The 25,911-nt window shown below is 37.3% G+C and overlaps 1 protein-coding gene across 2 annotated transcripts in view; it reads right to left on the minus strand.

Moving 5' to 3' along the window:
* The window catches only part of RAVER2 (ribonucleoprotein, PTB binding 2), a 117,307-nt gene that overhangs the window by 2,578 nt on the left and 88,818 nt on the right, over window positions 1-25,911 (minus strand). The window lies entirely within an intron of this gene.

The raw sequence follows: 25,911 nt of genomic DNA on the forward strand, positions 1-25,911 counted from the left end.
AAAAAAAGCACTATATTTTGCTTCTGTTGTGCTCTAGTTAAGCCCACTGAATCCAAATACTGATTGTCAGTATTCCTATGAGGAAGAAAAGTGGTTAAGAAGTCAAGCTGCATATCAAATTAGAAATTAATGTTGGCCTAGTGATAAAAGGCATGGGAAGAAAACAAACCAGCAGGTGTAACAACTTACAAAGGAGGTCTAGGAAAATAATATGGTATACTCTAGAGAGCAATGGGAACTCAAAGAATATGTTAAAATGCAAATTTCCATTTTGTGTCCCCAGAGATTCTGATTCAGAAGTGTTTAAAGATAAAGGCCAAATGTTTCTGACAGTTTGTAGTAGTAATCAGTACAATAAATGGGACTGTATAACACAACCTCATGATCTCCTGGTCCCTCTTAGTTTTTATAAAATGTGACAAGCTTGCTGAAGCAGAATTATATAACTTAATATACAAATAGAATTGACTGCTAAGGAACGCTTCCAGCAAAGCCAGAAGAGCCTTCTCCAATTGCAATTAAAAATTAGTTATTTTTGAACCAACAAGGATCACAATTTTAAAACAGGTCAACCTCAGAGGAAGCGGATGATATAGTTTCTCATGTAACTCCTTGTAGCTAAAATAGTCAATTCTCAATCATCCATGTTAAGAAGAGGGAGGACAGAAGACTGAAAATGAGAAAGCCATCTACTTTGGTACTTTTTTTTTTTGGTGTGGTCTATTGTGACACCGCAATAAAAGCCCTCGTCACAAAATAATCCTAACTTAAAGGGATGTTTCACAAAATGCAACAATGACTAGCAAAGACAATTTGGCTTTAACTACTGCTTCAAAATTTTTCCTGGTTAAAAAATGCCTTCTGGTCTGCTGGACTTTCTCAGACTCCTTGCCTGGTGGAACACGCTCTTTCAGACCCCCAAGGCTCCACTTTTGGGGCGGTGGTGCTTGCTCCCTGAGCTTCACAAGGATCAGAAATGGCCTCCTAGCACAAGCTTGTGCCCTTCGGCTAACAGTCTTTTCACTGTTGTGTTTATTCATTTTTAATTCTGCAGACAATTCCTGACTCCAGTCTCCTAAAAAATTGGAACATTACGTGTAATGCTCAAGTCCCCTTTGACCACCACCCAGTTCTGTCTTCCTTCCCATTCAATGGGAACCTCTATAATAATAAAAATGAAATACATCTAGGGGAAATTTTAAGTTGTAGATATGTTACTAAAATAAACATTTAAAAAAAGTTTTTCCTGGTAATAAAATATGTCTGTGATTTGCTCTGAAATAATCTGAGAAGGGGAGTAATGGGAGTATAGATGAAACAAGATGCCATGAGTTGGTAATTGTTGAGTTGGTTTAATGGGTACAAGAGATTCATTATGCCATTCTCTCTACGTCTGTAAATGTTTGAAGCATTCGTAACAAAAAGTTGTTTCAAGTTTCCCACCAGGACCAATATTCTAGAGAAGGCCTGCCTGCCACAAAACTGCTTGCTCATCTACTCGGCTGGAGTGTTTGCCTCAGATCCTCGCCTGCCCCTTTCAGGCCCCTTCATCGTTCTCTGCAGCCACCTGCTCCCTCAGAGTCCCTTTGCTAGGCTCACGTTCTTACTGCACGTTGGGCCGCAACCACTAGCACTTGTCAGTCCCCTACCCTAAAATATAAGGAACTTTTTTTTCTTTATCAGCCTTCTTCCTCTAATAAGTGATAGGTCCCTTCCACATAAGTTTTTTTCCCATCCAAAAATAAGAGGAGCTAAACAATAAACAAACAGTTCACTAAGAAATGTGGAAAAAGACTATTTCTCATCTCAATTCCCTCCCTGGTTGCTACTCCTGCCATGTAGTAGTCCATTGTTTCGTGTCTTAGTATAAAGCAAAGCAACAGCCTGAATTTATTACCTATATACCTATTACATATATACCTGTGGGCAAACGCACAGATTATATGTCATTTAAAATTTGGTTTATGGTTTTGCATGGACTTACAAAGATGAGAAACAATATGGTATACTTAGAAAATCTGAAAAGAAACGTTTGCACTTACACTTTGGAGAGACCAAAAAAAGGGACGACATTGAGAGAAGCTATACTATTCCTCTTTTGAATTTCTAATACTCAGGTGGAAATCAGATCAACAAAATAACTAAATAATGGTATGTGTGGAGAAGTAAAAATTGATAAAATGTAATTATGATGTCATCTAGTATTTTATATTTTAGAGAGTGTTTTTACGCCCATTATATCATTGGTTTTCACAGCAGCCCCTCTGCAGTAGGCAGAGAAAGAATTATCTTTTGTTTTCTCATCTTGAATAGATGAGAAAAAAAAACTCAGATAACTTATGTGACTTGGCTAAAATGACAGTTGTTAAATATCAGGGTTGTGACTCCAACCTATTTTTTCTCACTTAACTTTCTTTTCATTATACAAATCTGCGTTATAAAAAAATCAAGAGAACAGCTAAATATGGAATCACTACCATAAAGCTTTTTGGGGGTTCTAAATAAAGTAAACATCCAAATATTAATTTTTCATTGTCTTTTGGATATCATTTAGAGAAGTGCAGGGAAATAATGTGATGACCAAAGTAAGGGTGTTTTTTTTTTTTTTTGACAAATGGTCTAAACACACATACATTAAAATCTAGACTGTGCTGTTTCTATGACAACATATGGAACATATAAACCTTAGTTATTCTCATGTAACATTTTGAGGTATAAAATCATACATATTGCAGTAGTACCTTCCACAATTACTACAGCTTTCTGCTTCTAGTTATCAGTAATACAAAATTTGCCACCATCTCCTTCATGCTGAGTGAGCAGAAGGCAACATTTTTAAAAATTATAAAATTCCTCACTAGTGGCAAAAATTTTCATTCCTTGGTTTTGGCAAATTACTTGTAGAAATTCAGAGCTGAGTTCAGTTTAAGTGATGCTGGAGACTTACCTTTGGAAGAAACAACATTGAATAGGTACAATATCCCAGGTGCTTTATATACATTAATTCATGACTGTTCATAACAACAGCCCTGTGAAGTAGCTCAGAAAGTAACTTGCCACAGTTGCACAGCCTGTGTTCCGATTTGTATTTTCAGCTTGAAGTTGAGTCCCATCCGAGCTTGAAGAATTCTGAAGGGCATCTAGTCGAATTCCTACACAATGATTTAATTCCCAGGCTTCATCTTCTATAAGGGGTTACTGCCTCTTTCAGTGTGGGCATTTCCAACAGAATATTTCATATTTAGAGGATTCTAATCTTTGGCAAGATCCTCTTCAAGGTGAGCTGAAGCCACCCTATGTATAGTTTCCACCTGGTGATTCCATGCTGTCCTTTAGATCCACAACCCAAGCCTAACCCTTCAGCCACAGGGCGGTAACTTCAAGGAGCCCTTCCTCGTCAAGCTGTGGGCACTCATGCTCCTGGTCCGCTTACGCTCCACTGTCCTGAGTGACTATTTCATAACTCCTTCTACTCTAGCCTCCAACAACTCATCCGTTATCTTCACTATCAGGTGATGATTTCCTTTCTAATTCACTGAGAAAACATCAAAAAAAGAAATCCTGAGAAGCCTAGTAAGTGACTCCTGGTCTCTTTATTTACCCTTACTCCCTTTGTGGTCTTGCCCAATCTCATGGAATCTGCAGCCTGTCCTTCTATATGTTGATGGCTCCCAGATATATATCCCTTCATCTACAGGCCTGTGTAATGAACTAACATCAATAATATCATCTCCACTTGGATGTCAAAAAGGCATCTTAAATTTAACATGCCTAAAACTGAAACCCTGCTCTTGCCCCCCTGAACCTGCTCTACCCCTGGACTTAACCCCTGCCACTGAATGGCAGTTCCATTTTTTCAGGCCAAAAACTTGCCTCAACTTTCCTCATATGTCCTGAATCCAGCCACATCTCAATATCGCTGCAGTTCCCATCCTGGTCCTAGTCAGCATCATCTTTACTTGGATTTTACTACCACAGCTTCCTAACGGATCCTGCTTCCATCCCTGCCATCCACATTCATCATTTAACACAGCAACCAGAGGTGTCCTGTTAAACCATAAATAGACTCATACTATCCCTCTACTCAAAATCTTCCAGTGGCTTTCTACTTCAGAGTAAAAGTCAAACCCTTAACAACGGCCGCGAAGTCCACATATGGTCTGCCCCATTCTCCCTACCTCCGCTCTGGCCTTATATCCTACCCTCCATCCCTTCTGTTCTACATGTCTCCTTACTTCTGTAACAAGCCAAACACAGTCCCCATCTCAGCCCTTTACACTTGCTGTTCTCTCTCCCCGTAATGCACCTCACACAGATATTCACATGGCACACTCCCTAAACTTCTGGTCTTCGCCCAAGTATCAATGTTACGATGAGGTCTTCCTTGACCACATATTTAAACAGCAAACACTGCTTAGACACTCTTTATCCCTCACCCTGAAACTACTTCACACATGCTCGGATAGCTATTGTTTTTTTAAACAAATAAAAATAACACGTGTTGGTGAGGATGCAGAGAAATTGGAACCCTAGTGCACTGCTGGTGGGAATGTAAAATGGTGCTGCCACTGTGGAAAACAGTTTTGTGGTTCTTCAAAAACAAACATAGAGCTACTGTAAGACAAACGGCAATCCCATTTCTAGGTATATACCCCAAAGAACTGAAAGTAGGGAGGTGGATGGATACCTGTACACCAGTGTTCATGGCAGCATTGTTCACAACAGCTAAAAGGTAGAAGCAACCCAAATGACCAACAGCAGATGAATGGAGAGACAAAATGAGATATATGTGTACAATGAAATAATACTCAGACTTAAAAAGGAATGAAGTAGTTCTGATACCTGCCACTACATGAATGAACCTTGAAGACATCATCTTGAGTCAAATAAGTCAGACACAAAGGTACAGGTATTTTGAGTCCACTTACATGAAATAGCTAGAATATGCAAGTTCTAGGGACAAATAGTAGTGTACAGGTTACCAGGGACCAGGGTGGGGGTTGGGAAGTTAATTCATAGTGGGTATATGACTTCTATTTGGGGTGACAGGAAGTCGTGTTAATGGATGGTAGTGAGGACAACACAACATTGTGAATTTGATTAATCCCACTGAATGGTATGATTGATAATAGTTGAAAAGGGAAAATTTATGTTGCATATAGGTTTCCACAGTGAAAAATAAAAACAGTGACTAAAAAAAGACAAGAACAATTAAATGCAATCTATGATCCTTGACTGGAACTTACAATGGAGCAGCAAAGGCCCAAAAGGTCGTTATTGGGACATACGAAAATAATGGAGTGTAGACTGCAAATTTTATATCAATGTTAAATTGCTTGAACTTGATAACTCTATTTAAGGTGGTTACATGAGTAAATATTCTTGTTCTTAGGAAACACACATGGACATACTAAGTGCTCAAGGAGCATGATGTATACAACCTACTCTCAAATGTTTCAAAAATAGATAAGTTGGTGGATATGGGCATCTGGGGTGGGGGAGGTATGTTGGAATTCTCTGAATGGGGTTTTTATTATTTTTGCAACTGTACTTTATGTTTGAAATTTTTTCAAAATAAAAAGTAAAAAAATTAAGGCTATTTTTAATCATTAATGCTTTTTTGAAAAGAATGTAACCAGTTAGCATGTAACCCTCTAAATACAAAATCAGATTGATTCTCAGAAAATTCTGCCACCATTAAGTCGACACACTCACCTTTACCTTCAGTCCCACTTTACCTATTCTACATCTTTTCTCTTTAGCCGAGTTAAGTTGGATGGAGAACCTAAAATGAAGATACACACTAATTCCTCTGAAATCTGAATCAAATCACAGAGTCCTTTCTTAAAGTCCAGCTTTTAAATCTCCCACCTAAAGAAACATGAATCAACTTATCTTTTCTGCATTAAACATAGTTCATTTCTAAAATTTTATTTAATGAACACTATTTTTTCTCCCTCCCATATTTTAAAAAAAAATTTAAAACCAATATCCTTCATTTTGTGACCTTCCTGATACAACTGAAGTGTCTTTTCCTTATCTATACACACAGATGTTCTCAATTTTAGTATTTATTTTTGCATTTCAGCTATTTACCTTTCTTCATATGAATAAGTTTTAACTCTGTATATAATTATTCATCCCCCAAAAGGTGTTTTCCCTACTAAGAAAAAAACCATGAAATTTGATCATCACCTCACTAATCTTCAGTGGCTACACCAAGTTGCATAAATTATATATATTAAAGTAAATTTCTTTAATACTATTTAAAAATCGAAACATAGTATTAAAACCCTTTGAAAAATTAGACTAATGTATTTGAATTGTAATTCAAAGCTATTTTCAGATTTAATTATAGAGTTGACTATACTTTTGAATATTTATAAGACTTATTTGCTTTATAACTAGAAGATTTTGAAGTAATGAGGATAATTTTAAATATATTTCAAAAGCTTGCTTTCCTTAATTCCATTTTGTGGCCAAAATCATTTGTCTTAAAACTTTCTGAATTACTTAGGTTAATATAAACTGTGGCTCCATAAATACTGTTTAACATAGGATTAGATTTTTAAAATCATTTTATCTGGTTAGTTTGCCAAGGGATTCTGATCTATCATGGTCGACAAAAACCCACACTAGGTACTTTTGGCAAGTCTATCTGCATTATTTATCCACTAGACGGCAGCATTAGACTCTAGATGAAGCATCATGCAACCCTTGTTTATTTTTTGTTTTTTTTTTTCTCTTCTCTCATCACATTCTGTGGTTGATTCCCTGGATTTCCCGACAGGAAAGACCCCTGTAACCAGGGTAACATGAGGTTACAACACGTAAGTAGATAGTACTGTTGTAATATAAGTTGTGGCAGAAAATTCCCAAGAGGAGTGACAAATGAAAAACCAAAATCATACTTAAAAAGATGAAATAATTCATACATTATTAAAACTAAACTTTAAAATGCCTATGTTGAACTTAAAAGTTGCCTATGATGAATCTTCATCTAGTTTACCTACTTTAATAAAGCAGGTGTTTTGTTTTTGATAGATTATAATTAGATGTTAGATTGAGGTATTTAAGAAATTTTTAATAAATTGTCTCAAAGGCCTGCCCTCCCATAATGTGGGCTTCTCCCAACCATTTGACAGATGTACATCTCCATAAAAAGAAGGCTATTAATCTCTACCTCAGAACATGAAATTTTAAACCCCACTGTATAAACAGGGTCATAGAGCTGACTAGAATGCTATTATCACTGCTAGAGTGTGCACTACAAATTTTAAAATAACTACATTTATTTGTGGTTTAAGTGTTCTCAATCACATTTCAAATATTTTAAGAAATACAGCTTGAGAAAATAACTGCAGCCCAATAGCAATTTAGTTAATTATTGTAATTAACAAGAGAAATGGAAAGGGTAGCCCATTTTTTTTAATAACAATGTATTGTGTTTATTTTTTTATCTTCATTTTATTGAGATATATTCACATACCACGCAGTCATACAAAACAAATCGTACTTTCGATTGTTCACAGTACCATTACATAGTTGTACATTCATCACCTAAATCAATCCCTGACACCTTCATTAGCACACACACAAAAATAAAAAGAATAATAATTAGAGGAAAAAGAGTAATTGAAGTAAAAAAGAACACTGGGTACCTTTGTCTGTTTGTTTCCTTCCATTTTTCTACTCATCCATCCATAAACTAGACAAAGTGGGGTGTGGTCCTTATGGCTTTCCCAATCCCATTGTCACCCCTCATAAGCTACATTTTTATACAACTGTCTTCGAGATTCATGGGTTCTGGGTTGTAGTTTGATAGTTTCAGGTATCCACCACCAGCTACCCCAATTCTTTAGAACCTAAAAAGGGTTGTCTAAAGTGTGCGTAAGAGTGCCCACCAGAGTGACCTCTTGGCTCCTTTTGGAATCTCTCTGCCACTGAAGCTTATTTCATTTCCTTTCACATCCCCCTTTTGGTCAAGATGTTCTCCGTCCCACGATGCCAGGTCTACATTCCTCCCTGGGAGTCATATTCCACGTTGCCAGGGAGATTCACTCCCCTGGGTGTCTGATCCCACGTAGGGGGGAGGGTAGTGATTTCACCTTTCAAGTTGGCTTAGCTAGAGAGAGAGGGCCACATCTGAGCAACAAAGAGGCATTCGGGAGGAGGCTCTTAGGCACAACCATAGGGAGGCCTAGCCTCTCCTTTGCAGCAACCGTCTTCCCAAGGGTAAAACCTATGGTAGAGGGCTCAACCCATCAAACCACCAGTCCCCTATGTCTGTGGTCATGTTAGCAACCATCGAGGTGGGGTAGGCCAATACCCCTGCATTCTCCACAGGCTCCTCAAGGGGGCACTACATCTTTTTTTCCTTGTTTTTCTTTTTTTTTTTTTTTTAACTTTCCCTTCTTTTTTAAATCAACTGTATGAAAAAAAAGTTAAAAAGAAAACAAACATACAATAAAAGAACATTTCAAAGAGACCATAACAAGGGAGTAAGAAAAAGACAACCTAAGATAACTGCTTAACTTCCAACATGTTCCTACTTTACCCCAAGAAAGTTACCTAATATAGCAACATTTCTATGAACTTGTTCCTACTATATCCATCAGAAATTAACAGACCATAGTCATTTCTGGGCATCCCCAGAATGTTAAATAGCTTATCTGTTCTTCTTGGCTTATTGTTCCCCCTTCCTTAATTGCTCTCTATTGCTAGTTCCCCTACATTCTACATTATAAACCATTTGTTTTACATTTTTCAAAGTTCCCATTAGTGGTAGCATATAATATTTCTCTTTTTGTGCCTGGCTTATTTCGCTCAGCATTATGTCTTCAAGGTTCATCCATGTTGTCATATGTTTCACCAGATCGTTCCTTCTTACTGCCGCGTAGTATTCCATTGTGTGTATATACCACATTTTATTTATCCACTCATCTGTTGAAGGACATTTGGGTTGTTTCCATCTCTTGGCAATTGTGAATAATGCTGCTATGAACATTGGCGTGCAGATATCTGTTCGTGTCACTGCTTTCCGATCTTCCGGGTATATACCGAGAAGTGCAATCGCTGGATCGACTGGTAACTCTATATCTAGTTTTCTAAGGAACTGCCAGACTGACTTCCAGAGTGGCTGAACCATTATACAGTCCCACCAACAATGAATAAGAGTTCCAATTTCTCCACATCCCCTCCAGCATTTGTAGTTTCCTGTTTGTTTAATGGCAGCCATTCTAATCGGTGTTAGATGGTATCTCATTGTGGTCTTAATTTGCATCTCTCTAATAGCTAGTGAAGCTGAACATTTTTTCATGTGTTTCTTGGCCATTTGTATTTCCTCTTCAGAGAACTGTCTTTCCATATCTTTTGCCCATTTTATAATTGGGCTGTCTGTACTACTGTCATTGAGTTGTAGGATTTCTTTATATATGCAAGATATCAGTCTTTTGTCAGATACATGGTTTCCAAAATTTTTTTCCCATTGAGTTGGCTGCTTCTTTACCTTTTTGAGAAATTCCTTGGAGGTGCAGAAACTTCTAAGCTTGAGGAGTTCCCATTTATGTATTTTTTCTTTTGTTGCTTGTGCTTTGGGTGTAAAGTCTAGGAAGTGGCCGCCTAATACAAGGTCTTGAAGATGTTTTCCTACATTATCTTCTAGGAGTTTTAAGGTACTTTCTTTTATATTGAGATCTTTCGTCCATTTTGAGTTAATTTTTGTGTAGGGGGTGAGGTAGGGGTCCTCTTTCATTCTTTTGGATATGGATATCCAACTCTCCCAGCCCCATTTGTTGAAAAGACCATTATGACTCAGTTCAGTGACTTTGGGGGCCTTATCAAAGATCAGTCGGCCATAGATCTGAGGGTCTATCTCTGAATTCTCAATTCGATTCCATTGATCTATATGTCTATCTTTGTGCCAGTACCATGCTGTTTTGGCAACTGTGGCTTTATAATAAGCTTCAAAGTCAGGGAGTGTAAGTCCTCCCACTTGGTTTTTCTTTTTTAGAGTGTCTTTAGCAATTCGAGGCATCTTCCCTTTCCAAATAAATTTGATAACTAGCTTTTCCAAGTCTGCAAAGTAGGTTGTTGGAATTTTGATTGGGATTGCATTGAATCTGTAGATGAGTTTGGGTAGAATTGACATCTTAATGACATTTAGTCTTCCTATCCATGAACATGGATTATTTTTCCATCTTTTAAGGTCCCCTTCTATTTCTTTTAGTAGAGTTATGTAGTTTTCTTTGTATAGGTCTTTTACATCTTTGGTTAAGTTTATTCCTAGGTACTTGATTTTTTTAGTTGCTATTGAAAATGGTCTTTTTCTTGAGTGTCTCTTCAGTTTGTTCATTTCTAGCATATAGAAACATTACTGACTTATGTGCATTAATCTTGTATCCCGCTACTTTGCTAAATTTGTTTATTAGCTCTAGTAGCTGTATCGTCGATTTCTCAGGGTTTTCTAGATATAAGATCATATCATCTGCAAACAATGACAGTTTTACTTCTTCTTTTCCAATTTGGATGCCTTTTATTTCTTTGTCTTGCCGGATTGCCCTGGCTAGCACTTCCAGCACAATGTTGAATAACAGTGGTGACAGCGGGCATCCTTGTCTTCTTCCTGATCTTAGAGGGAAGGCTTTCAGTCTCTCACCATTGAGTACTATGCTGGCTGTGGGTTTTTCATATATACTCTTTATCATGTTGAGGAAGTTTCCTTCAATTTCTACCTTTTGAAGTGTTTTTATCAAAAACAGATGTTGGATTTTGTCAAATGCTTTTTCAGCATCTATTGAGATGATCAATTGATTTTTCCCTTTTGACTTGTTAATGTGTTGTAATACATTGATTGATTTTCTTATGTTGAACCATCCTTGCATGCCTGGAATGAACCCCACTTGGTCATGGTGTATGATTTTTTTAATGTCTCTTTGGATTCGATTTGCAAGTATTTTGTTGTGGATTTTTGCACCTATATTCATTAGGGAGATTGGCCGGTAGTTTTCCTTTTTTGTAGCATCTTTCCCTGGTTTTGGTATTAGATTGATGGTAGCTTCATGAAATGAGTTAGGTAGTGTTCCATTTTCTTCAATGTTTTGAAAGAGTTTGAGTAAGATTGGTGTCAGTTCTTTCTGTAAAGTTTGATAGAATTCCCCTGTGAAGCCATCTGGCCCTGGGCATTTATTTGTGGGAAGATTTTTGATGACTGATTGGATCTCTTTGCTTGTGATGGGTTGGTTGAGGTCTTCTATTTCTTCTCTGGTCAGTCTAGGTTGTTCATATGTTTCCAGGAAATTGTCCATTTCTTCTACATTATCCAATTTGTTGCCATACAGTTGTTCATAATATCCTCTTATAATTTTTTTAATTTCTTCAGGATCTGCAGTTATGTCACCTTTTTCATTCATTATTTTGTTTATATGGGTCTTCTCTCTTTTTGATTTTGTCAGTCTAGCTAGGGGCTTGTCAATCTTGTTGATCTTCTCAAAGAACCAACTTTTGGTGATATTTATCCTTTCTATTGTTTTTTTGTTCTCTATGTCATTTATTTCTGCTTTAATCCTTGTTATTTCTTTTCTTGTACTTGGTTTAGGATTGGTTTGCTGTTCATTTTCTAGCTTCTTCAGTTGATCCATTAGTTCTTTGATTTTGGCTCTTTCTTCCTTTTTAATATATGCGTTTAGTGCTATAAATTTCCCCCTTAGCACTGCTTTTGCTGCATCCCATAGGTTTTGGTATGTTGTGTTCTCATTTTCATTCGTCTCTATATATTTAGCAATTTCTCTTGCTATTTCTTCTTTAACCCACTGATTGTTTAGGAGTGTGTTGTTTAACCTCCAGGTATCTGTGAATTTTCTAAGTCTCTGATGGTTATTGACTTCTAATTGTATTCCACTGTAGTCAGAGAATGTGCTTTGAATAATTTCAATCTTTTTAAATTTATTGAGGCTTGTTTTATGTCCCAGCATATGATCTATTCTGGAGAAAGTTCCATGAGCACTAGAAAAGTATGTGTATCCTGGTGATTTGGGATGTAATGTCCTGTATATGTCCGTTAAATCTAATTCATTTATCAGATTGTTTAGGTTTTCAATTTCCTTATTGGTCTTCTGTCTGGTTGATCTATCTATAGGAGAGAGTGATGTGTTGAAGTCTCCCACAATTATTGTGGAAACATCAATTGCTTCCTTTAGTTTTGCCAGTGTTTCTCTCATGTATTTTGTGGCACCTTGATTGGGTGCATAGACATTTACGATTGTTATTTCTTCTTGCTGAATTGCCCCTTTTATTAGTATGTAGTGGCCTTCTTTGTCTCTCAAAACATCCCTGCATTTAAAGTCTATTTTATCTGAGATTAATATTGCTACACCTGCTTTCTTTTGGCTGTAGCTTGCATGAAATATTTTTTTCCATCCTTTCACTTTCAGTTTCTTTGTGTCCCTGTGTCTAAGATGAGTCTCTTGTATGCAACATATTGATGGTTCATTTTTTTTGATCCATTCTGCGAATCTATATCTTTTAATTGGGGAGTTTAATCCATTTACATTCAACGTTATAACCATAAAGGCATTTCCTGAAGCAGCCATCTTATCCTTTGGTTTATGTTTGTCATATTTTTCCCCTCTCTCTATTAATATCCTTTATTGTACCCATACCGAATCTCTTTAGTACTGAACCTTTCTCCAAGTCTCTCCATCCCCTCTTTGTTTCGCTGTCTGTAGGGCTCCCCTTAGTATCTCCAGTAGGGCAGGTCTCTTGTTAGCAAATTCTCTCAGCATTTGTTTGTCTGTGAAAAATTTAAGCTCTCCCTCAAATCTGAAGGAGAGCTTTGCTGGATAAAGTATTCTTGGCTGGAAATTTTTCTCACTCAGAATTTTAAATATATCGTGCCACTGCCTTCTCGCCTCCATGGTGGCTGCTGAGTAGTCACTACTTAGTCTTATGCTGTTTCCTTTGTATGTGGTGAATTGCTTTTCTCTTGCTACTTTCAGAACTTGCACCTTCTCTTCTGTGTTTGACAGTGTGATCAGAATATGTCTCGGAGTGGGTTTATTTGGATTTATTCTATTTGGAGTTAGCTGAGCATTTATGATTTGTGTATTTATGTTGTTTAGAAGATTTGGGAAGTTTTCCCCAACAATTTCTTGAATACTCTTCCTAGACCTTTACCCTTTTCTTCCCCTTCTGGAACACCAATGAGTCTTATATTCGGATGTTTCATATTATCTATCATATACCTGAGGTCCATTTCAATTTTTTCAATTTTTTTCCCCATTCTTTCGTTTATGCTTTCATTTTCCATTCTGTCATCTTCCAGGTCACTGATTCGTTGTTCAACTTCCTCTAGTCTTGTACTATGAGTATCCAGAATCTTTTTAATTTGGTCAACAGTTTCTTTAATTTCCATAAGATCATCCATTTTTTTATTTAGTCTTGCAATGTCTTCTTTATGCTCTTCTAGGGTCTTCTTGATATCCTTTGTATCCCGCACTATGGTCTCATTGTTCATCTTTAGTTCTTTGAGTAGCTGCTCTAGGTGGTGTGTCTCTTCTGATCTTTTGATTTGGGTGCTTGGGCTTGGGTTATCCATATGGTCTGGTTTTTTCATATGCTTTATAATTTTCTGTTGTTTTTGGCCTCTTGGCATTTGCTGAACTTGATAGGGTTCTTTTAGGATTTGTAGACCAATTGAAGTCCTTATCTCTAATTTATCAGATCTACAGCTTCGTGGAGTACACTTTCTCTAACTAACCAGCAGGTGGCGTCCACGAGCCACCTGTTCTCCACAAGCCAGTTCTCCCCTGCTTAGCCTTTTTGGTGAGTGGGGGAGTGAGTCTTGTGGGGTCCAATTGGTGTACCAAGCTTGCGTGTGTAGTTGGTGTTGCCCGCCCTGTATATGGGGCGTGTTTCTGGGCAGTCAGGGAGGGGGGGTGGCTCTAACAATCAAATCTCCCTGGTGATCCTAGAGTTTTAAAGCTGCTGCAATAGTCTAATCCTTCAGTTCAGTCCTGCCACAATTTGTCTCTGCCACTGACCCACAAGTCCTTGGTATTGGCGTATGGCTCCTGAGACTTGCAAGTGGGCCTCTCTTCCAGGCTGTGCACCCCGGGTCCTCTGTTGAGGGATGACTGTGCTATGTCACAGGTGAGTGCCGTCCCCCCCAGGGCAGTTATGGGCTTCTGGGCTGTGTAGGGAGGCTTCCAGTCTGCTGAAATGATGGCTGAACGGGGCTTTGTTAATTCACACTGCTCCACCTTCCCAACTCTGGGACAATCAGCTGAGGTTGCAGGGAAGGCTAATGTCCACGCCCAGTTTTGTGGTGTGTGCCTGTTATTTGAAGCGCTTCCGTCACACTGGGTTGTCTGGGGCAGCTCTGGGCTATGGGGCTGGCGATGGGCAGGAGTGTTTCCTGTCCACCAGGATGATGGCTGTGAGCGGACACCCCCCTTTTCTTGGGAAGTTGTGGTGTTTAGTGAATTTTCTCAGCCACTGGATTACTGCCTTTTGTGTCAGAGCTCTCTTAGTTCTGCTCTTGTCTTGACTGCCCAAATTGCAAGTCTTTGAAGCTTTCTGTATTGGGCTTCTTAGAGTAATTGTTTTAGAAAAAGAAAAAAGGATTAAAAAAAAGGGCCCTCATCAGAGATCTAATGGGTTATTGAAATGCTGAGACAAAGCAATTAGGGCCATTAAGGAAAGGTCCACAGGGCAGAGAGATCAGCTTTTCTTCGGGATTTGCATATGAGCCTCAGGGCCTGAGCTCTGCCCTTCCCCTTCCTATGTTCACCAGAACTCCAAAAATCCTCCGCTTTTATTTTGGAGTTTTTCGTGTTGTTTTTTTCTATGCCTGTCTCCTCTCTGCTGGGCTGGCTGCTCTCAGATTCTCTGGTGTCTGGTCTCAGTCTATCTATGGTTGGAGTGTGGATCAGTAGAATGAGTTTCTGGTAAGGGCTGCCACTGCAGTTCTCCCTTCTCCTTCCCCGAGCCGAAAGCCCCTCCTCCCATGTGACTGAGCCTGGCAGGGAGGGGTGCGGGTCCCCTGGCCACAAAAACTTACAGATTTCGCTGGTCTCAGCAGTTCCACGTTTTCATGAGTGTTGTATGAAGTATGCCAAAGTCAGATTGCTCTGTGGTGTCCAGTCCACGCAGTTCCTGGCTTTCTACCTACTTTCCTGGAGGAGTAACTAAAACATACAGCTCACCAGTCTGCCATCTTGCCCCGCCTCCTGCCCATTTTTAATTTGTTTCTAATTAGAACTAAATCTGGAATAAGTGATTTAACTTGTTTACTTAACATTAGATAATTTTAGGATCTCTAAACATTGAATGAAAAGCTGCCCTCTATTTAGTACAGTTAAGGTTTGCTATTTTTAGGTAGACTTCAATATTTGTTTACTGATTTGTAAAGTAAATTTAAATTTAACACACAGGAAAACACAAATTTTAAATACAATTTGATGAATTTTAGCCACATTCCTTTCAAGATATAGAATATTTCCACCAAATTAGAAAGTTCTCTCAAATCCTTCCACAGTTAATTCCCACCTCCCAGAGGCAACTACTTAAAAAAATTTTTTTACACCAAAGTATATATTTGTTGTTGTGAAACTTCTTATAAATGGGATCTATTCAAAGATGTATGCTTTCTGCCTGGTTTCTTTCACTTACAAAAATGTTACTGCATCTGTTTGTAGTACATTGTTATTTATTTCTGAGTAGTATTCCAATGTATGTATATACCATGAATTTTTATCCATTCTCCTGTTGAGATACATTTGATTTGTCTCCAGTTTTTGGCCACATGAATAAAGGTGCTATAAATATTCTTACACAAGTTCTTTTGTGGACATGATACACATTCATTTTTCTTGGGTAGATACATAAGAATAGAATTGCTGGGTGACAAGTAGATAAACGTTTATAAAAGAAACTGCCATTTTTTTTTCCAAAATAGTGATCCTATTTACATTCCCACCAATAATTTATGAGAGTTCCTGTTGTTCCTTGTTTGACATTGTATACCTTGAAGCCATCCTAGTGGATGTATCTTAATTGTGGCTTTAATTTGCATTTCACTGAAAACTAATGATGCTTAACACTTTTTTGGTGCTTCTTGTCCATTAGTTTACCTCCTTTTGTGGAATACTTCAAAGTTTTAACTGCTTTGTCTTTTAGTGAATGGTAGGAGTCCTTTATATATTCTGGATACAAATATTTTGTTACATATATGTTTTGGGAAATTATTCTCCCAGTCTGTATGCTTATCATTTTCTTATGCTTTCTTTTGATGAGCAGACATTTTTAATTTTGATGAAGTATAATTCTTTGGTTGCTGCTTCCTTTGTCCTATCTAAACACTTCTATTGGGGAGATACTCTCCTTTATGTCCTTCTAGAAGCTTTATAGTTCAGTATTTTTTGAGGTATAATTCACACCATAATATTCAATCTTCTAAAGTGCACAATGTAGTGGTTTTTAGTATGTTAACAAAATTGTGCAACCATCATTTCTGTCTAATTCCAGGACATTTTCATCACCCCCAAAAGAAACTCTGTACACATTAGTAGTCATTCTCCAATTCCTTTCCTCTCAGTCCCTGGCAACCACTCATCTACTTTCTGTCTCTCTGTATTTTGCCTATTTTGGACATTTCCTATAAATGGAATCATGCAATATGTGGTCTTTTGTGCTTGGCTTCTTTCACTTAACATAATGTTCTAAAGGTTCATCCACATTGTATCATGCATCAGTACTTCATTCCTTGTTATGACTAAATGATATTCCACTGTATGGCTACACCACATTCGTTTATTCATCAAATGATGGACATTTGTGTTGTTTCCACTTTTGGTTATTATGAATAATACTGTGTTTGGGATTCAATCATGTACCCCGTAAAAAGACTTAATCCAGTTCTTGTGGGTTTGAACCCATTTGTAACTAGGACGTTTGAAGATATTAGATATTATTAGTTAAGTTGTGGAATCATCTGTAAATAGGACCTTGAAAGATCTTATTCAGATGAGGCCAAAGTGAATCAAGATGGGCCTTAATCCATGACTGGAGTCTTTATAAGCAAAACTAATTCGTACATAGTCAGAAGAAGCCAGAAGTCAGAGAAAGCAACAAGAGATCAAAGAAACAGATTGCCCTGTGACAGAAGCAGTAATGCAAGCCAAGGAATCCCAAGGACTGCAGCAAGCCAGCGCCAGAATGCTACACATTGGAAGCAAACATGTCCTGTCAAGAACCTGATTTTGGACTTCCAGCCTCCAAAACCATGAGCCAATAATTCCTGTTCTTTAAGACAACCCATTGTGTGGTATTTGTCATAGCAGCCCTGGCAAACTAAGACAGACTGCTATGAATATCTGTGTATAAGTTTTTGTGTAGGCTATGTTATTTCTTTTGGGTATATACCTAGGAGTGGAATGCTAGATCAAGTGGTTTCCAAAGCAGCTACACCATTTGACGTTACTTTCAGCAAAGCATGAGGGTACCAGTTTCTCCACATCTTCGTTAACATTTGTTACTGTCTTTTCTATTATAGCCATCTTGATTTGCATTGCCTTAATGACTAATGATGCTGAGCATCTTTTCATGTGCTTACTGGACATTTCTATATTTTCTTTTTAGAGAAATGTTTATTCAAGTCCTTTGCCCACTTTTAAGTTGGATTATCTTCTGTTTTTGAATTGTAAAAGTTCATTATGTGTTCTAAATTCTAGACCCTTATGAGGAATATGATTTGCATATATTTCTCCCATATGGTGTTGTTTCTTTATACCTTCATGACAGTGTTTTTTTGAAGCACAAAAGTTTTCAATTTTGATGAATTCAAACTTCCCAATTTTTTCTTTGTTGCTTGTGCCTTTGGTGTCATATCTAAGAATCCATTGCCTAATCACAGGTCACAAAGATTTACAACTTTTTTTTTCTAAGAGTATTATAGCATTGGCTCTAATATTAGGTTTTTGATTCATTTTCAGTTAATTTTTATATATGGTGTGAAACGGGTCCAACTTCATTCTTTTGTATGAGGATATCCAGTTGTCCTAGCACCATTTTCTTTCTCCATTGAACTGTCCTGGCACCTTCACTGAACTGATTGTAAATGTAGGTGTTTATTTCTGGACTCTCAGTTCTATTTCATTGATCTATATGTCTAGTCTTATGCAAGTAATACACTTTCTTGATTATTGTGGTTTTGTAGTAAGTTTTGAAATCAGGAATTTTGAGTCCTCTATTTTTGTTCTTTTTCAAAATTGTTTTGGCTATTCTGAATTCCTTCATTTCCATATGAAGTTTAGGATCAGCTTTTCAATTAATACAAAAAAAAAATCACAAAAAGGGAGGTGGGGATTTAGTAGGGAATGAGTTTAATCTGTAGATCCACTTGTGCAGAACTGTCATTGTAACAATATTAATCCTTCAGATCCATAAGCAAGGATGACTTTCCATTTATTTAGGGCTTCTTGGATTTTTCTAATATTGTTTGATAGTTTTCAATGTATGGGTTTTGCACTACTTTTGCTAAATTTATTCCCAACTAATTTATTTTTTTTGATGCTATCATAGATGTAACTGGTTTCCTAATTTCATTTCCAGATTTTTTATTGCTAATTTATGGAAATAAAATTGAGTTTTGTAAATTGATCTGCTATCCTGCAACCTTGCTGATCTTATATATTAGATCTAATAGTTTTTTTCTTATGATTTTGTATATACAAGATCATGTCACTTGTGGAGAGAGTTTTACTTCTTCCTTTCCTTTTTGTATGCCTTATTTCTTTTTCTTGCCATCTCCCAGAAGTAGCAAGTATGGGTATCCTTCTTTTGCCCCCACTCTTATAGAAAAAGCTTTCATACTTTCACCATTAAGCATGATGTCAGCTGTGGCTTCTTTGTAGATGCCTTTTATCAGATTGAGGAAATTCCCTACTATTCCCAGTTGCTGAGTGTTTTTATCATGAAAGTGTTTTGGATTTTGTCAAATGTTTTTCCTTTGTCTATTGAGATAATTGTGTGGTGTTTGTCTTTTCCTCTATTAATATGGTGTGTTACATAGACTGACTTTCAGATGTTCAACCAACCTTGCATTCCTGGGAAAAAATCCATTAGGACATGATGTATACTCCTTTTTACATGCTAATGGATTTGGTTTGCTAGTGTCTTGAGAATGCATCTATACAAATAAGGTCTATTTGTCTATATTTTTCTTTCCTTAGAATGTCTTTGTCTCGTTTTGCTAACAGGGTAAACCTAGCCTCACAGCAGAAGTTGGGAAATATTCACTCTTATTTTTTCATCAAGAAAGGATGTTGAATTTTGTCAAATGCCTTTTCTGCATCAATTGAGATGATCATGTGAGTTTTCAGCTTTGATTTATTGATGTGGTATTACACATTAATTGATTTTCTTGTGTTGAACCAGCCTTGCATACCTGCAATAAATCCTACTTGGTCATAGTGTGTAATTCTTTTAATGTGCTGCTGGATTTGATTTATATTTTGTTGAGGACTTTTACATCTACATTCATTATAGAGATTGGTCTATAATTTTCTTTTTTTGTATTATCTTTGTCTGGCATTGTTATTAGGGTGATGTGGCTTCATAAAATGAGGTAGGTGGCTTTCCCTCCACTTCAATTTTTTTTTTTTTTTTGAAGAGTTTAAGCAGGATTGGTACTACTTTTTTGTGGCACTGCACACAGGTCACAGTATTGGCTGTCGACAGTAGCCTTTGGTGCACCTGCAGCTGGTTGTCCTGAAGCTGGGAAGGCGGAGCTGTGCGAGGAGGGGGAGATTAACACACCCCATTCAGCAATCTTTGCAGTGGGCTGGGAGCACCACTGCACGGCCCGGCAGCCCAGGGCTTCCCTGGCGGGCTGGTGCGCACTTATGATGTAGCATGGCCTTCCCTTGGCAGAAGTCCTGGAAGAGCACGGCTGAGAGGGGAGACCTGCTTGGAAATTCCAGGGACCCTAAGCAAATGCCGGGGACTTGTTGGTCAGCGGCAGAGACAATCTGTGGCAAGACTGAAATGAAGGCTTAGACTCTTGCAACAGCCTTAAACCTCTGGGAACACCTGGGAGGTTTGATTATTAAAGCTCCCCTGCCTCCCTAACCACCCAGACACATGCCCCACATTCAGGGTGGACAGCACCAACAACACCCCCAAACTTAGTGCACCAATTGAACCCCACAAGAATCAGATCCCCACACACCACAAAGTTGGGGAGAACTAACTTGAAGGGAATAGGTGACTTGTGGACTCCATCTGCTGGGTAGTTAGAGAAAGTGTATGCCACCAAGCTGTAGATCTGACAAATTAGATATTGGTATTCTTTATATCTGGAAAGAACCCTAGAAGTAAAGCAAATGCCAAGAGGCCAAAAACAACAGAAAATCTTAAAGCATATGATAAAACCAGATGATATGGAGAACCCAAACCCAAACACTCAAATCAAAAGATCAGAAGAGACACAGTACTTGGCACAATTAATCAAAGAATTAACAGCAAACAATGAGAGCATGGCGCAGGATATAAAGGACATGAAGAAGAGCATGGCACAGGATATAAAGGACATAAAGAAGACCCTAGAAGAGCATAAAGAAGAAATTGCAAGAGTTAATAAAAAAAATAGAAGGTCTTATGGAAATAAAAGAAACTGTTGGCCAAATTAAAAAGACTCAGGATACTCATAACACAAGATTAGAGGAAGTTGAACAATGACTCAACCTCCTCGAGGTCCACAGAATGAAAAATGAAAGAACAAAAGAAAGAATGGAGAAAAAATTAGAAAAATTGAAATGGATCTCAGGGATATGATAGATAAAATAAAACATCCAAATATAAGAATCATTGGTGTCCCAGAAGGGGAACAGAAGGGGTAAAGATCTAGAAAGAGTATTCAGAGAAATTGTTGGGGAAAACTTCCCAAACCTTCTACACAAAGCATAAATGCCCAGCGAACTCCAAGTAGAATAAATCCAAATAAACCCACTCCAAGACATATTCTGATCAGATTGGCAAATACTGAAGAGAAGGAGCAAGTTCTGAAAGCAGCAAGAGAAAAGCAATTCACCACATACAAAGGAAACAACATAAGATTAAGTAGTGACTACTCGGCGGCCACCATAGAGGCGAGAAGGCAGCGGCATGACATTTAAAATTCTAAGAGAGAAAAATTTCCAACCAAGAATACTTTATCCAACAAAACTCTCCTTCAAATTTGAGGGAGAGCTTAAATTTTTCACAAACAAATGCAGAGAGATTTTGCTAATAAAAGACCTGCCCTACTTCAGATACTAAAGGGACCCCTTCCGACAGAAAAACAAAGAAAGGAGAGAGATATATAGAGAAATTTAACAGACATATATAGAACATTACATCCCAAATCACCAGGACACACATTCTTTTATAGTGATCACAGATCTTTCTCCAGAATAGACCATATGCTGGGACATAAAACAAGCCTCTAAATTTTTTAAAAAATTAAATTTATTCAAAGGACATTCTCTGACCAAAATGGAATACAAATAGAAGTCAATAACCATTAGAGACTTAGAAAATTCACAAACAACTGAAGGGTAAAAATGAGGGGGAGATGAAAACATTCCCGGATAATCAAAAGCTGAGGGACTTCATCACCAGTAAATCAGTTCTATAAGAAATGCTAAAGGGAATTGAGCAGGTGGAAAGGAAGGAACACTAAACAATTGACTGAAACCACATGAAGAAATAAAGATTTCCAGTAAAGATTACATGGTAAATATAAATACCAATACTACTGTATTTTTGATTTGTAACTCCACTATTTACTTCCTACAGGATCTAAAATACATAAACAGTAATGATAAATCAGTGGTTTTGGACTCAATGTAAAATATGTAATTTTTTACAAGAACTACATAAAGGTGGGGGAATGGAGGAGTATAGGAACATAGTTTATGTGTCCTATCGAAGTTTAATTGGTTATCAAAGAAAAACAAGGTTGTTATAGATTTCAAAGGTTAAATTTAAGCCCCACAATAAGCACAAAGAAAGTATCAGAGAATATGACCATAGAAATGAAAAGTAGAGTATGGTTACGAGAAGTGGGGGAAGGGGCAATGGGGAGTTAACAAATCAGTGTAGTGTTTCTGTTCAGGGTGAAGGGAAATTTCTAGTAATGGATGGTGGGAAGGTGATAGCATTGCAACATTCTAAATGTGATTAATCCCACTAATGGAATGCTAGGGAGGGGTTGGAATGGGAAGATTTAGGCTGTATATATTTCCACAATTGAAAAAAAAAGTTTAAATAGATAATGACAATTAAATGCCAAGGATGATCCTGGGTGGGATCTGAGGATGGAGGAGAGGAGGCTCAAAGGGACACAGTTGGGACATAAGAAAGGAAAAAAAGGAAATATAGAAAGTAAGCGTTGTATCAATGTTGAATTTCTTGAACTTCTTAGCTGCACTTAATGGGATTGCATAAAAGAATGTTCTTGCTCATGGGAATTGTATATGTGAATTATACTGTTTGTTCAAGGATGTGTGCAGCTTGCTCTAATATGTTCAGAAGACAGAGCAATAGATGATGGATGACAGGGAGGGAGGAAGGAAGAGGGGGAAAGAAAGAAACAGTGTGACAGGATGTTAAAGTTGGTGGATTGGGTTATCAGGGGAGGAGGGGTCGGGGTATGCTGGAGTTCTGTGTATGGGGTTTGTATTGTTTTTGCAATTGTTCCTGTAAATTTGAATTTATTTCAAAATAAAATATAAAAAATAAAAATAAATAAAAATATATTTTGCCTAAAATTAATATACCCACTCCAGCTCTCATTTAGCTACCCTTTGCATGGTATATGTTTTTACATTCTTTTAACTTCAATGAATTTGTCTTTGAAATTAAGGTGAGTCTCTTATGAGACAGCATATAGTTGGTATCAACATGCATATAGGTTTCTTTTTAATTTTGAAAAAGTTTTAAATTTTAATTTTTAAATTTTAACTTTAAAAATTTTAATTGTTTCAAAAATTCTGTTAATCTCTGCCTTTTAATTGGAGTGTTTAATCCATTTACACTTGATATAATTGCTCATAAAGTAGAATTTACAAGTGACATTTTGCTATTTGTTGTATGTCACGTCTTTTTGTTCCTGTAATCTTACATTACTGTTTTCTTTTGTGCTAAATAGATATTTTCTCATAAACCATTTTAATTCCCATGTTGTTTCTTTTACTGTATACTTCTGAGATTATTTCTTAGTGGTTGCCCTAGGGAATGCATTAACTTCTTAGTTTATAAAAATATAGTTCAAATTAATTTAAATAGTATACAGAAACTTTGCTCCTATGTAGATGTGTTCTCTCTCACTGGCTTATATACTATTATTGTCATATGAACTACATCTTTATACACTGTTTGTCCACCAACAAACACGGATTTGTAGTTATTGCTTTGCAAGTTTTAAATAAAATAAGAAAAAACAGAGTTACAAATAAAAAAGACTTTTGTACTGTTTTTATAGAATGCTCTGTATTTCAAGTGGGTTCAAGTTATGGCCTAGTGTCCTTTAATTCCAGCCTGAAGGACTTTCTTTAGTGTTTTTTGTGGGCAGGTCTGCTCCTGACAAATTCTCTCAGGTTTTGTTTATCAGTGAAAGTCTTAATTTCTCCTACATTTTTGAAAGATAGTTTTGCTGAATATAGAACTCTTAGTTGACACTCTTTTTTTTTTTTCAGCACTTTGAAGCACAGGTCATTCCACTGCCTTCTGATGTCTATTTCTAATGAGAAACCAGCTGTTAATCTTACTGAAGTTTCCTTGTATCTCATGAGTCACTACTCTCTTACTGCTTAAACATTGTTTGTCTTTGGTTTTTGATAGTTTGATTATGATGTACCCAGGTGATGATATTTTTTAGTTTGTTCTACTTGGAGTTTTTTTAAGCTTCTTGGATGTGTAGATTTATGTTTTTCATCAAACGTTGGAAGTTTATGGCCATTGTTTCCTCAAATATTCTTTCTGAACTATCTCTGTCCTATAGTCTGTGACTCCCACTATGCCTGATGGTGTCCCACAGGTCTTGAAGCTCAAGCTTTTTTCTCCATTGTCTTTTCTTTCTGCTTCCCAGTCTGGATAATTTCAATTGCTCTATTTCAGGTTTGTTGATTCCTTTTCTGCCCGTTCAAATGTGCTGTTGAGCACCATTAGTAAATTTTTCATTTCAGTTATTATATTTTTCAACTCTAGAATTTCTATTTGGTTCTTTTAAAATATAATTTCTGTCTCTTTATTGATATTCTCTATTTGGTGAGACATTGTTCTCATACTTCCTTAGACATGGTTCCCTTTAATTCTTTCAAAATATTTAAAATAAGTGATTCAAATATTTATCTATTACATGATCCTATATTTTAAAAATCCACAACAAAGCAGCTAGAACTAAATAAATGAATTCAACCAAGTGGTGGGTTACAAGATCCACATGTAAAAAACAGTCATGTTTCTATACACCAGCAATAAACAATCCTGGAAGGAAATCAAGAAAACAAATCCCAATACAATAGCAATTAAATGAGTACAATACCTAGGAATAAATTTAACCAAAGACGTTGTGCCGGTTTGAATGTATTGTGTCCCCCAAATGCCATTGTCTTTGTAGTTTTGTGGGGCAGATGTTTTCTTGATGGTTAGATTTGCTTGGAATGTGCCCCACTCAGCTGTGGGTAATGATCATTTTGATGAGATGTTCCCATGGAGGCATGGCCCCACCCATTCGGGGTGGGCCTTGATCAGTGGAGCTATATAAATGAGCTGACTCAGAGAGAGAAAACTCACTGAGTGCAGCTGGGAGTGATGTTTTGAAGAGGAGCAAGCTTGCTAGAGAGGAACGTCCTGGGAGAAAGCCGTTTTGAGGCCAGAGCTTTGGAGCAGACGCCGACTGCCTTCCCAGCTAAAAGAGGTTTTCTGGACGCCATTGGCCATCCTCCGGTGAACGCGTCTGGTTGCTGATGTGTTACCTTGGACGTTTTGTGGCCTTAAGACTGTAACTGTGTAGTGAAATAAACCCCCGTTTTATAAAAGCCTATCCATCTCTGGTGTTTTGCATTCTGCAGCATTAGCAAACTATAACAGACGTAAAAGACTTGCACCTGGAAAATTACAAAACATGGACTAGAAGACTAAATATTACTACAATGTCTATTCTACCCACACAAATTTAAGACTCAATGCAATCTCAGTCAAAATTCCAACAGCTTTCCTTGCAGAAATGGAAAAGACAATCATCAAATTTATATGGAACTGTAAGAAGCCCCAAATAGCTGAAAACATCTTTAAAAAGAACAAAGTTGGAAGACTCACACTTCCCAATTTTAAACCTTATTACAAAGCCACGGCAATCAAAACAGCATGGTACTGGCACAAGGGAAGACATATACACCAATGCAATCAAATTGATAGCTCAGAAATAAACCCTCACTTCTACAGCCAATTGATTGTTTTTGAGGTTTTTTTTTTAATTTTATTTTGAAATAAATTCAAAGTTACAGGAACAGTTGCAAAAACAATACAAACCCCATACACAGAACTCCAGCATACCCCGACCCCCCTCCCCCGATACCCTGATCCACCAACTTTAATATGCTGTCACACCGCCATTTCTTCCTTTCCCTTCCTCCCTCCCTCCCTATCTATCATCCACCATCTATTGCTGTCTTCTGAACATACGAGGGCAAGAATCACACATCCTTGAACAAACACTATCATTCACATATACATTTCCCATGAACAAGAACATTCTTTTATGCAATCCCATTAAGCGCAGCTAAGAAGTTCAAGAACAGCCAATTCATTTTTGACAAGTATGCCAAGTTCACTCAATTGGGAAAGAATGGTCTCTTCAAGAAATGGTGC

This window comes from Choloepus didactylus, chromosome 2 (genome assembly GCF_015220235.1).
Source record: "Choloepus didactylus isolate mChoDid1 chromosome 2, mChoDid1.pri, whole genome shotgun sequence".
Lineage (NCBI taxonomy): Eukaryota > Metazoa > Chordata > Mammalia > Pilosa > Megalonychidae > Choloepus > Choloepus didactylus.